General features: G+C 40.5%; 1 long non-coding RNA gene across 1 annotated transcript in view; it reads right to left on the reverse strand.

Annotated features, from left to right (window-relative positions):
- The window catches only part of LOC129385622 (uncharacterized), a 48,912-nt gene continuing 35,710 nt past the window's right edge, over positions 1-13,202 (reverse strand). Inside the window, exons 2-3 of the long non-coding RNA XR_008613094.1 lie at positions 4,716-4,768; positions 1-319 (exon numbers count right to left, since the gene is read on the reverse strand). This is a non-coding gene — a long non-coding RNA (uncharacterized lncRNA). The remainder of the gene's footprint in view (positions 320-4,715; positions 4,769-13,202) is intronic.

The following is a 13,202-nucleotide window of genomic DNA, read 5'->3' on the forward strand; positions in this document are numbered from 1 at the left end:
GTCCTCTTGATGGGAAGACAAATCAAACTTTGCCTCTTTTTTTTAATTATGACCTAAACGAAACAGCTGTCGACAATCTCTTTCGCTTCTCGGAGACTCGACGGAATTTGGTAAAATTGTCTTGTCGAATGCGGCGTAGCTGAGGTCTTGCAATAAAAGAGCAGTTGCTTCCGGCGTAGCGCTTACAAGTAGTTCTGTTTGTGGTGTTGTCGGTTTCTGCTTTCTCTGTTCGACAGAGAGTGGTGGCAGGTTCTGGTGCAGGTGATATCGTAGGACCGCTTGGCTGGGGAACGTCACTAGAACATGTCGGTTGACTTCTCTGGAATGGAAAGGGATGGAGAATCAACTGACACTCTAAACTGAAATGTAGCTTCTACGAGGTGGTCCACGTGGTTGACACGTTTTTGTACGTTGCCATTATAAGAAAATTACGCTGACTCGTCGGATGACAGTCCCAAGAAGCCAAGCACGATCACTTTAACTCGGTTCTTCGTTCGTACTCTGTCACCTTCTTTAAACTTGTACCAATTGTTAGCCGTCTACTTGGCATGCTGTCGGAGCTCTTTCCCTACAAATATATGACCTTCATCGGTTCTTTTTGAGGGCCGTTTCCGTGACGCGTGGATAAGAACACCTTCGACAATAGTTTGCCTGTGCTGGTTTCTTTGCGAAACCTGCTTGCTAATAAGGACATTTCCGCCGTTATCTAAAAAAAACGAATTACGATAGAGCTCATCTCACGATCACTGTCGATGGTAATATGATAAGCAGTGGAGTAATGCCGCGTCATGCGACAATGTAATGTTTCTGTACAATGTAACGCCTTCCGTTTCTCCGGCTAATATGACTTGTTCCGATGTCACCACACATTGCTATGACACTCCATTTCCAAGCCACCTAATGATAAGCATGCCTTTCTTAAAGAAACGTAGTTTGATGCAGTCAAGCACGAAAGTAACTTGAACGCCAAGACATTTCTCCCAAAAATTAGGGAAATAATATCTAGAAACTGGTGTCATCCTGAGAATTTGCTACAAGTGGATCCACCTTCCAAACTCCACGGCTAGAATGTGTAAATTGAAATGCGTGCCATAAAGTAGTTAGCTGAAAACTTAATTAGTGAATGTTCGTAATCAGTTGAATATGGATTTTAAGACAGACAGACAGACAGACAGACAGACAGACAGACAGACAGACAGACAGACAGACAGATAGATAGATAGATAGATAGATAGATAGATAGATAGATAGATAGATAGATAGATAGATAGATAGATAGATAGATAGATAGATAGATAGATAGATAGATAGATAGATAGATAGATAGATAGATAGATAGATAGATAGATAGATAGATAGATAGATAGATAGATAGATAGATAGATAGATAGATAGATAGATAGATAGATAGATAGATAGATAGATAGATAGATAGATAGATAGATAGATAGATAGATAGATAGATAGATAGATAGATAGATAGATAGATAGATAGATAGATAGATAGATAGATAGATAGATAGATAGATAGATAGATAGATAGATAGATAGATAGATAGATAGATAGATAGATAGATAGATAGATAGATAGATAGATAGATAGATAGATAGATAGATAGATAGATAGATAGATAGATAGATAGATAGATAGGTCAGAACGTCTCGAGTAAGCAAAGGCTGCTAAAGCATTATTACGAAGGCTTATGCTCCCACTTGCCTCCGAGAAATTATAGCATAGCTTATAGGAAACTGATCATGCTTTGTACTTGAGCTTTTCGAATCGCTACATTGTTATTTTTAAATAGGAAGCCCACGAGAAAACACACGACGCGCCATGAAAACATTGATTGACGTTATCCTGGTTTGTCAAATTTACTGATGAGGAATATTATCAGCCCTATAAGTATACATACTAACTATTTTGCATAATGGCTTATGGTATCTAATGTACAACAGCATTCAAGGGTACAAATATTTCCTTAAGGAATGACTTGGTTATTATAAGACACCCAAGATGTTGGGCCTTTTCCGTGCAAAATAATAACTGAGAGAATAAAGAACGCAGGACTGGGCTGCTCTCGCACTTGCAACAAACCCTAGAATCCTTACAGTAAGGCATAAGCAGTGCGATTCCAGGCACTCTTATGGTTTACAATATAGACACTTCGTCCTTCATAGGAACTGTTACAACATCTAGCAACTATCCTGCACCTTCATGGCAATAGTGATAACCTTAATATTGGATCCTGCACCTTTCAACAAAAGTTAAATCTATCCCACCAAAGGACGCAACCTAATGAAATTTCGTAGCACTCGCACCAGAATTTGCTTTGTCTGTTGCTAGGAGTCTCCGATGAACATTTTCTTTTTTTTTAGTTTTGAGCGCTTCCATGTACTGTTACGAGGCTATTGAAATGCTTTCTGTATGATTTCTGAATATTTTTGATAGTGTATTAACTTTATCACCTGTAATGCGCAAGGGATTTCTGCAGAAAATCTAAATTTTGGCCGATGCAGGACATCTACTCCATTGTTAAAGACACCTAACAAAGCCTCCAACACGAGTACACTGCTTCATGTAGTATTGTCCTGTTCTGGGCAATCCATAAAGCCATTTTTTGTGCTATGTCGGCTGTACTTGTCCTTGGTGCCGTATGACGTATATTTAGGGCATAATGCTATACGCATGCGTTACATGAAAAAAGCGCAGATAATGGCAATTGTAACCTATTTATAATGCAGTCGCCAATGCCAAATGTGGAGGAGAACTTCGTGCATATTTTTATATGCATACTCATTTCTTCTTCAAGTAATAGATATGTTCAAGGGCTATACAGTACGTTGATCACCATCGTTTATCAGGTTAACACGCAACAAACATCGTGATGGAACGACAGACGTAAAAACAGAGCATACTTGCGCGACGTTGCATATTGCCATCCGAATTTCTAGCGTGGCTATTTCACTCGAGTACTCGCATTAAAAATTTAATTTCCCGTCACGAATGTAGAAACTAGTGTAAGACTTACGGGAGAACATTCCCGTTCACGTTCTTAAAGTATGGGCTGTCCAGAAGTTCTTCTGCAACCACATTCTCCGAAGACTCTGACTACGTCTGAGTGGAACGCTTATAACACGCAGGGAGCTGCTTATCGTAGCACAGACTTTCGAGTCAGTAGATGGACTAGGCGCGATTCTGCACAAACAAGAAGGAGAATGCGTGTGCACTTCTTCACAATGACGACTATGGTTAATGCAAGCGCGGTTCATGGTTGCCTATTCTAAAGGAAAACGCTCTTACAAGTGGCTCAAGGCATGCAATACACAGGTGTTTCACTGAATGTCAAAAAAATTTTCAAATTCCCTCTGGCCGATAGCGCAATTCAAGTCAATGAGCTGGTCTACTTAAACAGGCGGACATTACTTGCACGAGAAATTGACATGTATAATGGACATATTAAGAAAAATCCCTAATTGTATTGAACTAATGACTTTGTCGCACATATTGCAATTTACGAATTCTAGTGGGTGAGAGGGCCAGGCATATCCACTTGAAAAGAATTGTGTGAATGACACCAATTGCGAGATATGCGCCGTCAAACGTGCCGTAAAAATGCAAAGTCATTCCACTTACATTCTTAACTAAACGTCATCTTTCGAATGGAAACAAAAAAGCTACTTGAACGCCAATGAATTTCTCCGCAAAGTTTAGAAAAGAATAACTCCAAAGTGCTGCCATTTTGAGAATTGAAAAAGGTGCTAATGCAATCACGGTCTGAGGACAACTGTGTGACAACGCCATAACGAAAGTGCAATGACGAATTTTAGATGACGTTTGAGTGACCACGGTGGGATCACGACCACAAGATAATAACGAATGCATGATTGTCATTCCTTCACAACGACGCAAAGACTACGATGGTGTTACAAGGGTGTGGGAAAACGAGATGACGACGATGACATGACGCCGACGGTATGAAGAAATTCGGACGACGAAGCTAGAATGGCAGTGATAGACAGATCGCAACGGCGTCATGACGGCGCCATCACAACGAATGCCGCGCGAGTGTATAAGGACAATAGCGCGACAGCGACGCTGGATGCGAGTACGATTACAAAGCTGTAATGGCGATAACGGAATGACGGTGAGTGCATCACACCGTGAACAGATACCTAATGGCCCAAGCTGTTTGGTTTATTTATTTATTTAATATACTTTCAGGGCCCGAAGGCATTACAGAAAGGAGTGGGTGAACATAACAAAATAAATTGTGCTATATACAAAGGCATATTCAACGTGGCGTTTCATGAATGCTGGTTTTGAAGGTGTCGGTATCCAGGATGGCTGCAACGGTGGCGGGAAGGTAGTTCCAATCTTTGCAGTAGAAGGTATGACGACGACATGGGGAGAATGATATAATGAAGCTGGAACTACGGTGAATGAGCAACCACAACGGCATGACAATGAGTACCCATCTAGTGGCTTAATCAGATAGATAGATAGATAGATATATAGATAGATAGATAGATAGATAGATAGATAGATAGATAGATACTCCATCTTTAAAATAATGTTATTGAAGTTCCTTCATAAGAATGACGAACCAGAGAATATTCAATCACACCTTTAGTCCACAAAGCCGTATCTTTCAGCTTCGCACAGAAAAAGAAGACATGTTGAAGGCATTGATTAGAGGAAAGCGTTTTATTTTTACCTGGAGGACATTGCTTCTGCAGCCCGGTCAATGCAAAAGGTGTGTCTTTGCCTCTGAAAACAAAATGTGGCAAGTTTGTGAATGTGCCTGCAAAAAGAATGATAAAATGGTTTTTTTTCAGGCGCCAGATAAATTAAGACTTTAAGCATTTATCAACACTTTCCGAAATAAAAAGAAAAAGTCGGCTTCACATGCCTTCGTAATCTGTATGGTTGACACAAAACTGCGACGTGGTATGGTGACCAAGAGGAATGTATTAGGTACTTGATATCTTCGAAGTACAATCTAAGTAGTTCATTTAAAATTTTACAGAAGTAATTTGTAATGCGGAACTTCCTTCACATAGAGAAACCCGTATGTGCATACCATGTTCAAGCCTGCATCCTGTATTATACCTACAGGGTATACTATATATTTTGATTGACATCTATGAAAAATGACCTTGGCAGTTCTTGCTAAAATTTCAGAAAAAGATCACTTTTTCGAGTCCACTCATTTCGCTGTATCACATAGCAGAATCGGTTGCCAAGTTCGCAAGTGCAATTTGTCTTTGCTTATTGGGATGCGAGCTGCTGTCGCGATGGCGTTAGGCTAACCTTGTGTCGCCTGCTACCGGCTGCTACAGAAAGCAGTCGGTCAAGGAGTGTTGCCACGTGTTTCCCGCTGCCAGGAAAGCCCTCCCAGAAACACCCCTTGCGGGAGCTGCTACCAGGCGGCGACACAAGATTATGCTAGCGCTGTCGCGGCAACAGTTCGCTTCCGCATTAACAAATGCAAATGTGCACTTAAAAAAACAGGAAATACATTCTGAAAGATGTTAACTGACGCCGCTCACTGCAAAATGCTATCATTCGGCAGAACTTTAAAAGCAACGCTGCAGCGGTAAGCGCAAAATCTTTTTTTTTTCGAACACGTTCAGCAAAATAGGAAGGATCCTGTATTCGTCATGGAACCAGATGGTAGAGTAACCACATATGCGTTTTATTTCAAATGACACACTAAATGCGTGCCATAATTCCTACTCACTTGCCTGCAGGTACGAATTTTCGTTTCGTTTTAAATGTGGTAGTCCTTCTGCAGATCAATTGCGAGCGCGTGTGCGGCTTTGCTTGTGGTCAGAAATTAACCCGTAAAAATTATTTTGAGAAAAAATTTAGTGTGCTAGGCAGGGATCAAGCTCCTGGTTGTCGCGTTGTGTGCCAAGTTCTCAAAGGAAGCACCACGTGCCCATTTAGAGTGATGCCTTCATTGCATATTTTCCCGGATTTTGGTACTTCCTATGTTAGGTGGTTTGAACCTGTCTGCAATGTAACTATGAACGTGTCCGATTGCATCAATATTTTAATCTAGACTAGGCTGATCACGGCTGACATAAATCCATACCTACGTCATAGGATGAGGCTCTCCGTGATCCCACGCTCTCTGGGCATGTACACTAATGTTGTGCAACATAACTTTTGCAGTTCCATGTTATGTACCAAAAAAGCACTAAATATACTCTATTCTACTTTTATAACATGTTCTACTGTCGAAGCTAAATATTACTGTGATGTTGACCTGCATAATTCCTAGAGATCCAGGGAAAACACCGGGAATGCGGCAGATGGAAAGTCCAGAGGATGAGCGTGGAAGACAAGTCCACTTGTCGAAACGTTGGCTCCTGCTTTCACCTTGTTCTCGTTTTGCTCATAATTCGTAGAGGTATTTCACGTAAGAGATAGAAGAAGACACGATCAATGAGTTCTATTTTGGGGGGGGAGGGGGTGGAAATCCTACGAGAAGCTATGGTAATCCTACTTCTTAACAGCAGTTGCTGCAATAAGGACGTCGTCTTTAAATATGTTTCTTTTCCACTGCAGACCAGTGATGTCAGCTACATGGTTCCTCCTCAGACCGTCTTGCGCAGCCTTCTTCTGCATGCAGCGACACTCCTGCTTGCACATGCTGCCTCAATGCGCCTCCCTCTGAGCACCGTGGTGCCTGCGCTGCATTAGCATCAAGGGGATATAAAAAGGAACTATTGAGGCACTCAGTCCACTTCCGAGCAGCAGTTGCAGGCATTGGGACGTCTTTTAAATACCTGGTTTTTACCCTGCAGGTCGGTTTTCTTTTACGTTATATTCGTCCCATTTTGCTTACCTACCTGTGACGGCTGGTCACTAGTGTTTCCTTGAGTTATTGCCTGCACTATAACATCTCTTCAAATGATGAACTGACCAAAGAACTTGAGCAACCTGTATCGCAGCTTATTAATAAACTCGATAAGCTTGTTGAAGACCTTTCTTCTGAAATTGCAAAACAGCTTCATGACCAGGGTCTTGGTAACCTAACGTCTCTGGCTGTCAGTGTGCGTTACATGAGGGACCAATACGATAAAGTGCGCACGACTGTCGATGAAATTGCAAACTTAAACAAAGATTTGAGGGCCGAAAATAAAGCTCTGGCCAGGAGGATTGCAGACTTGGAGCAATACAGCCAATTAAACAACGCCCAGATCAAAGGCATACCCTGTACTGAGGGCGAGGATTGCACTCTAATCTTGACAAAGCTTAATGAAGTTGTTGAATGCCCCATTTCATCGTCAGACATCGACACAGTTCACCGTATCGATAGCAACACAGCGGAAAATAGCATTGGCGCTCGTTTTTGCTCGTCTGACAAGAAAATTTAATTTCTTCGGAAAGCTCATAAGGCGCGTTTACGTATGCCTCAGAAACGTCTGACTGGGAATATGGATAGCGCTGTTTACGTCAATGAACATCTGACAATTGCCCACAAATGACTATTCAGTGAAGCGCTCGCTCTAAAAAAGAAAGGAAATGGCGTGGCCTCGTAGCGAGAATTGCCTTCTCAAAGGGCGCAAAACTGATGATAGCAAGGTCTCCCGGAGAAGTGGCGTGTCTAATTGCCGCATCTTCCCGTAAATAACAAACTCAAGGTTTTTCATTTTCCCCAATCTGTTCCTACAACATCTCTCTAGGGCATTGCTCTCATCGGCGGAAACAACATCGTGGCTCGCTGATTCTAACTGCCGCTTATACACATAAATGCGCGAAGTTTATGCAAAAACCTAGATAGTATTACTGCCTGTATTGATTCACTTTGTCATGCCTTTTGAATTTTCTGCATTTCCAAAACTTGGGTTGGCTCTTCTGATGGCAACTTAAAAAGTTTTCGGTCATTCCAATCCGAATACTGTCACCGCAGTTGGGATCGGCATGGTGATTTAGCTATTTTCATATCCTCAAAAATTGGGTACGAAAGTAGGCTTGACCTGCGTTCTAACTGTGAATCAGTGTGGATTGAAACTAACTTGCCACCTTATAGTAATTGCATTGGTTTAATCATTGGTTTCATTTATGTCTCCCTAGCTTCATGTATTCCAGATTTCTTCCCAACCTTCACACAGTTCACATAATTTCTGCTGAAAAGAACCAGAATTGATTAGTTGGTGACACCAATATTTAATTTAGTGGATACTAATAATAGTTCAGTAATATCATACAGCGATTGCTTTGGTGGATTTGGGCTTGAGTCTTTGATTACTTCTCCTACCTTGTTTTCCGCTTCTGGAACTAATACTCTTCTTGATAAGGCCTTAAGAAATGTCACGCTATCTCCGAGTGCAGTTGTCATTGACATGGCTATCACGCATCATCTAGCCATTTTAATTACCTTCGCCAAAGAAAAATCTCACCCTGACAATAGTTATTTCACTTCCAGTTTCGACCGGCATAAGTTTGTCTATGCAATAAGTGGTACTAAATGGATATCAGTTAGCACTCTACGGGATCCTAAAAAGGTGCTGCCACTGCTAACATTGTAATGTGCAAGTGGGTCATAGAACAATTAGCCGAAACATCGTTTAGTGAATTCTTCTTAATTAGTCAGTTTTGCATTTGACTGTCTTGGGCAAGTAGTGCCGGCCGTTTCGAGTAGACCAGCTCATCAACTAGAATCTAGCTATCTCCCACAGGCAACCTTTATAAAATTGGGAAAATGTTCGCTGGAACACCTTGCATGTGTGTGTGTGTATATATATATATATATATATATATATATATATATATATATATATATATATATATATATGTGTGTGTGTGTGTGTGTGTGTGTGTGTGTGTGTGTGTGTGTGTGTGTGTGTGTGTGTGTAGAAACACGGTTTCTATTAGTAACTGGTTGGAAATTACCTTTTCCGATTATTTCGCTAATCGAGCGGCGACCCTGTGAGTTCTACATGAAGCTTAAATCCTTTTTTTGTATTATTTTTTATTGTTCAATGTTGGATTTATTAAAGGGGTCCAATATTATCACATCATACTCTAACGTAGGACGGGTAATCGATTTGTAGGGAAGAATATGCACTTGAGGGGTATCTAACCTAAATGTACACCCTAAAAAGAATGACTTCTTTATAGAATCGGCTACAACATTATCTATGTGTGTATTCCAATAGAGATTGCTAGTAAAGAGTAATTGTAAATATTTATAGCGCTCAACCTCAGAAAAAACTCAATCAGCAACATAATAACTAAGTAAGAAAAAAGCAGGATTTCTCATGAAAACATTTCTTTTTTCAAGATTGATGAGCATTTGCCACGGCTCACACCACACAATGATCTTGGCAAAGTCCTCATTTAGCTCTGTTTGATCCTGTACAGAACTACGATTTTGTGCAAAACGTAACCACTGCCGTGCAACCTGGTATTGGCAGAGATGTCCTTACCAATATCATGTATAAGTACAAAAAAGCAAAGGCTCGAGCACCGACCCTGGGGAGCGCCAGAACCAATTGCCATACCTCTGGAAAAAACCCGATTGAACACCCCATGTTGAAAGCGATTAGAAAGATAGGTCCTGATCCAATTTACTATCTCTTCGCTTTTTATTACGTAGCTTAATTTATGAAATTATTTTTGTGTAACACCCTATTAAGAGCTTTCTTTAAGAGGAAGCTGTAGCTCGGGTGCTCCTATCTAAATACCTGTAAAAGGAGGATCAATTTTTCTCAGCAACCACTGCAAAAAATTTGACGAGGTTTGTTGCATTTAACAGAAAAAATCTAGCGACTGTTGATTTCGAAATTTTGAGTTAGGTCGTCAATTTTTTAATAAAAATTGGCAAAAATCGAAAAGTTTCAATAAACGAAACTATGAAGTTTACAACTCTCTAACTCAACAATGAAAAATGATAATGTGAATTGCATCTAATAGGACATCTAAAGTGGGCAAAATTGATATGTTACACATGAATGTAAAAAAATTTTATAATATACAAATACAGCTTTTGCAGAACCCTTGCAACCAACTTAACGAATTGACATAAAATGTAAAATGACAGATTGCATTTGTGCGCTTTGAATGATCTAATTGATGCCGTTTGTAGAACCGCGATATCTGTTCATGATGCAGAGTTATAAATTTGTAAACTTTGTGCTTCTATACTTTCAAACTTTCGAAATTTTGAAAATATTTTTAACAAGATTCAAGCCCTGAATAGAAATTCGGCTTCCAACAGTCCCTAGAACTTAACTTTTCTCTCTAATGAAACAAGTTTCATTAAAATTGGTGCAGGAGTTATCTCAGAAAACGTTTCTGCGTTTTACATGTACTTGATTAGGCCGCGTTGGAGTTGGGCCCGAGATAAAGCTTCCTCTTAAAATCCATGAAAATTACATCCACCTGCTTCCCTTTATTTAAAGCTTCTGCAAAGTAATGTATAATGCTAACTTATTGGGTTGAAATATAATATCTCAGTCGGAAAACATGTTGAGCGTTTGATAATATGATATGTTCTTCAAAAAAAAAAACGGGCTATGTGTTTATGTACTATGTGTTCTAGAATTTTGCAAGGTGTTCAGGTTAATGATATCGGACGGTAATTTGTAATACCTTTTTACCTCCTGATTTATGAATCATCTTGATTTGGGCAGTTCTCGAGTCGTCCGATATGACGCCCTCTCTCAATGACCTCGTAAATAGTACACGAAGACACTTAAAGCACCATTCTGTGTACTGTTTAAAAAAAGTGCTTGGTACTCCTCAAGTCCTGGCGACTTTTTTCCATACAAGGTTAACAATAAAGTAAGGGAGCCCTGTTTCGAGATTTCTATTTCATGCATCTGAGGTACTGACACACTAAATTTTGGCAGTCGTCCGTTGTCTTCAGTGACGACAATTGGAAAATAGCTATTGAAAGCGGAAGAAATTACCTTTTTGGTCGCTATAACTTGTTCCAGCTATGATAAATATTTCACCAGGATTAGAATCTGGTTTAATTTTTCTCCAAAAGTTGTCGGGAAAAGTTCTTATGAAAGCGGTGAGAGTATCCCCAAAATATTTTTCTTTATGAAATTCAGTTTATACTTCTAACGTTTCTGATACATCGCCTATGGTACTTTTCATTTCGTGACAGTTTGGTTTTAAGGACTTTCGCTTTTTAATCTTTTAAGTTGGTGCTTCAAATGTAGGGTATTTCGAGTAATTCAAGGTCTTTGTGCACAGATTTCTTAGTTATTTTGTGTACAAAGTGTTCTCTACACTCTTGTACAATTTGTTTAAGAAGAGTCCTAAGCTGCCGTATAGAACACGTATTATTTTGAAAAATATTATAGAGAATGCTCAACTCATCAATTACAGACTCATTGTGTGCGCGACGAAAGTTAGGAATAATTTTAATTTCATTATGACGACGTTGTAACGTGCTCTTTAAACTTAATACAACAGCAAAATGGTCCAACATGTCATCCGTCAATTGAACGCAAATACCATTTATGTTACCGCTTATAAAGACTAAGTCTCGCATAGACTCAGAGTAATTATGTTTTCTGGTAGGCTCGCTGACAACCTGTAGGTGATCGAAATCATAGGCAATATTGAGTGTTCAGATTCAGGATTTGGAGGATTGAGTCGTGAAAGTAGCTCAGTTAAGGTTAGGCAGATTAAGATTACCAGCAATGGTAAGTTATCATCAATTTTGACGTGACACTGCATATAAGACTTAAGTTGTTCAATTGTTCAGGACAATAAGCCGAAGAACCAATGGTCGATGGAAGGCTCCAAGTACGTATCTTACGTTGTTTACATAAGCTTTACAAAACAAGGCTTCTATGTCGATATTCCTACTTAGCCCTTCTTTCGCGTGAAACTCAACCTACTTTGCCCTTTCCCTTTCACAACTAAGGGCAACAAATAGGTTGCGGTTGCAACCAATAACCCGCGCGCTTCGCCATTATGGGAGCTCTGCTTACAAGTTGTGCCACTGATGTCACGGATTTCCTCCTACACAACGTCATCCTGCACCATAGTGCTCCATGTCAGCTCGTCATGGATCGCGGACGTTACTTCATGTCAAAGGTCACTGATGATATCCTCCACCTATGCTGTACTGAACATCGAATAGCCACTGTTTACCATCCACAGACTAACGGTTCACAGAGCGACTGAATAGAATGCCTATGGTGCATCCAGACGAAAGACCGAATCAGGATTTACAGGGCCGGACGGCGCATCACGTGACGTCACATCAGCGATGTGCTTCGTCCGCGCCTCTACCGTGAGCCGCGCGGACGGATAACGCCAACCCCTTTTCACATCCATTTGTTGGCGGGGTAAAGCTGCAGCTTTAACTGGCCAGGAGAGAAGTGCCTGGCAACCAGTACACTTCTCTCCTGCTAGAGGACAGCCACATTGCAGTCAACATCCGTCCTTCATTTTCTGGCGCCTGGTTTCAGTAGTTCATACACTGTAAACAGGTTTGACCCTTTTAGGGAGTTTTGGCCTCGTTGCATAACTTCAGCCCTTAAGGGAGGACAATATCCTCCATTCGAACGGAGTTTTTTTTCACACCCTTGTGTTTGGTGGTGTTAAGGGGAATTATGGGAGTTTTTTAATTCTCCTTTGAACACCAACCCCTGAGTGGTTGCAGGAGTCTATATGGAGAATTATGGGAGGTTTTTAATTCTCCTTTGAACACCAACCCCCGAGTGGTTGCAGGAGTCTATATGGGGAACGTTGGGAGTTTTTCATTCCTCTTTTGAACACCAGAACTATGGAAGTTCTTATGAGGAGCTTTGGGAGCTTTTACAAGTTGACATGGGTATTTTATTTTGCTTCTTATGGGAATTTATAGGAGAAGCGATGGGAGTTCTTACGTACATATTTTCGGAAACGTTTGGCTTCTTAAGGGCGTTTTGAAGGATACCTTTGGGAAATTATTTTACCTCCTTGTAGGAGTGCTTAGGTGTAAACCTGGGAGCAACCGTTCCCATATTTTGGGAGCTCTGCTTAAGGGAGCACTTATGGATAGTTTTGAGTTCGATTTTTGCTTTTTATGGGAACATATACGAGAATGCTTGGGAGTGAATTTTTACAGCTTTAGGGAGCTGTTTTACTAAGGGAGTTTTAAACAGATGTTTTGGGAGTGCATTTTAGCTCCTTATTAGGGCTTTTACAGGTAGGTCTGGGAGTTTATTATGCACTTTTTGGG

Source organism: Dermacentor andersoni, chromosome 7 (genome assembly GCF_023375885.2).
Source record: "Dermacentor andersoni chromosome 7, qqDerAnde1_hic_scaffold, whole genome shotgun sequence".
Classification (NCBI taxonomy): Eukaryota; Metazoa; Arthropoda; class Arachnida; order Ixodida; family Ixodidae; genus Dermacentor; species Dermacentor andersoni.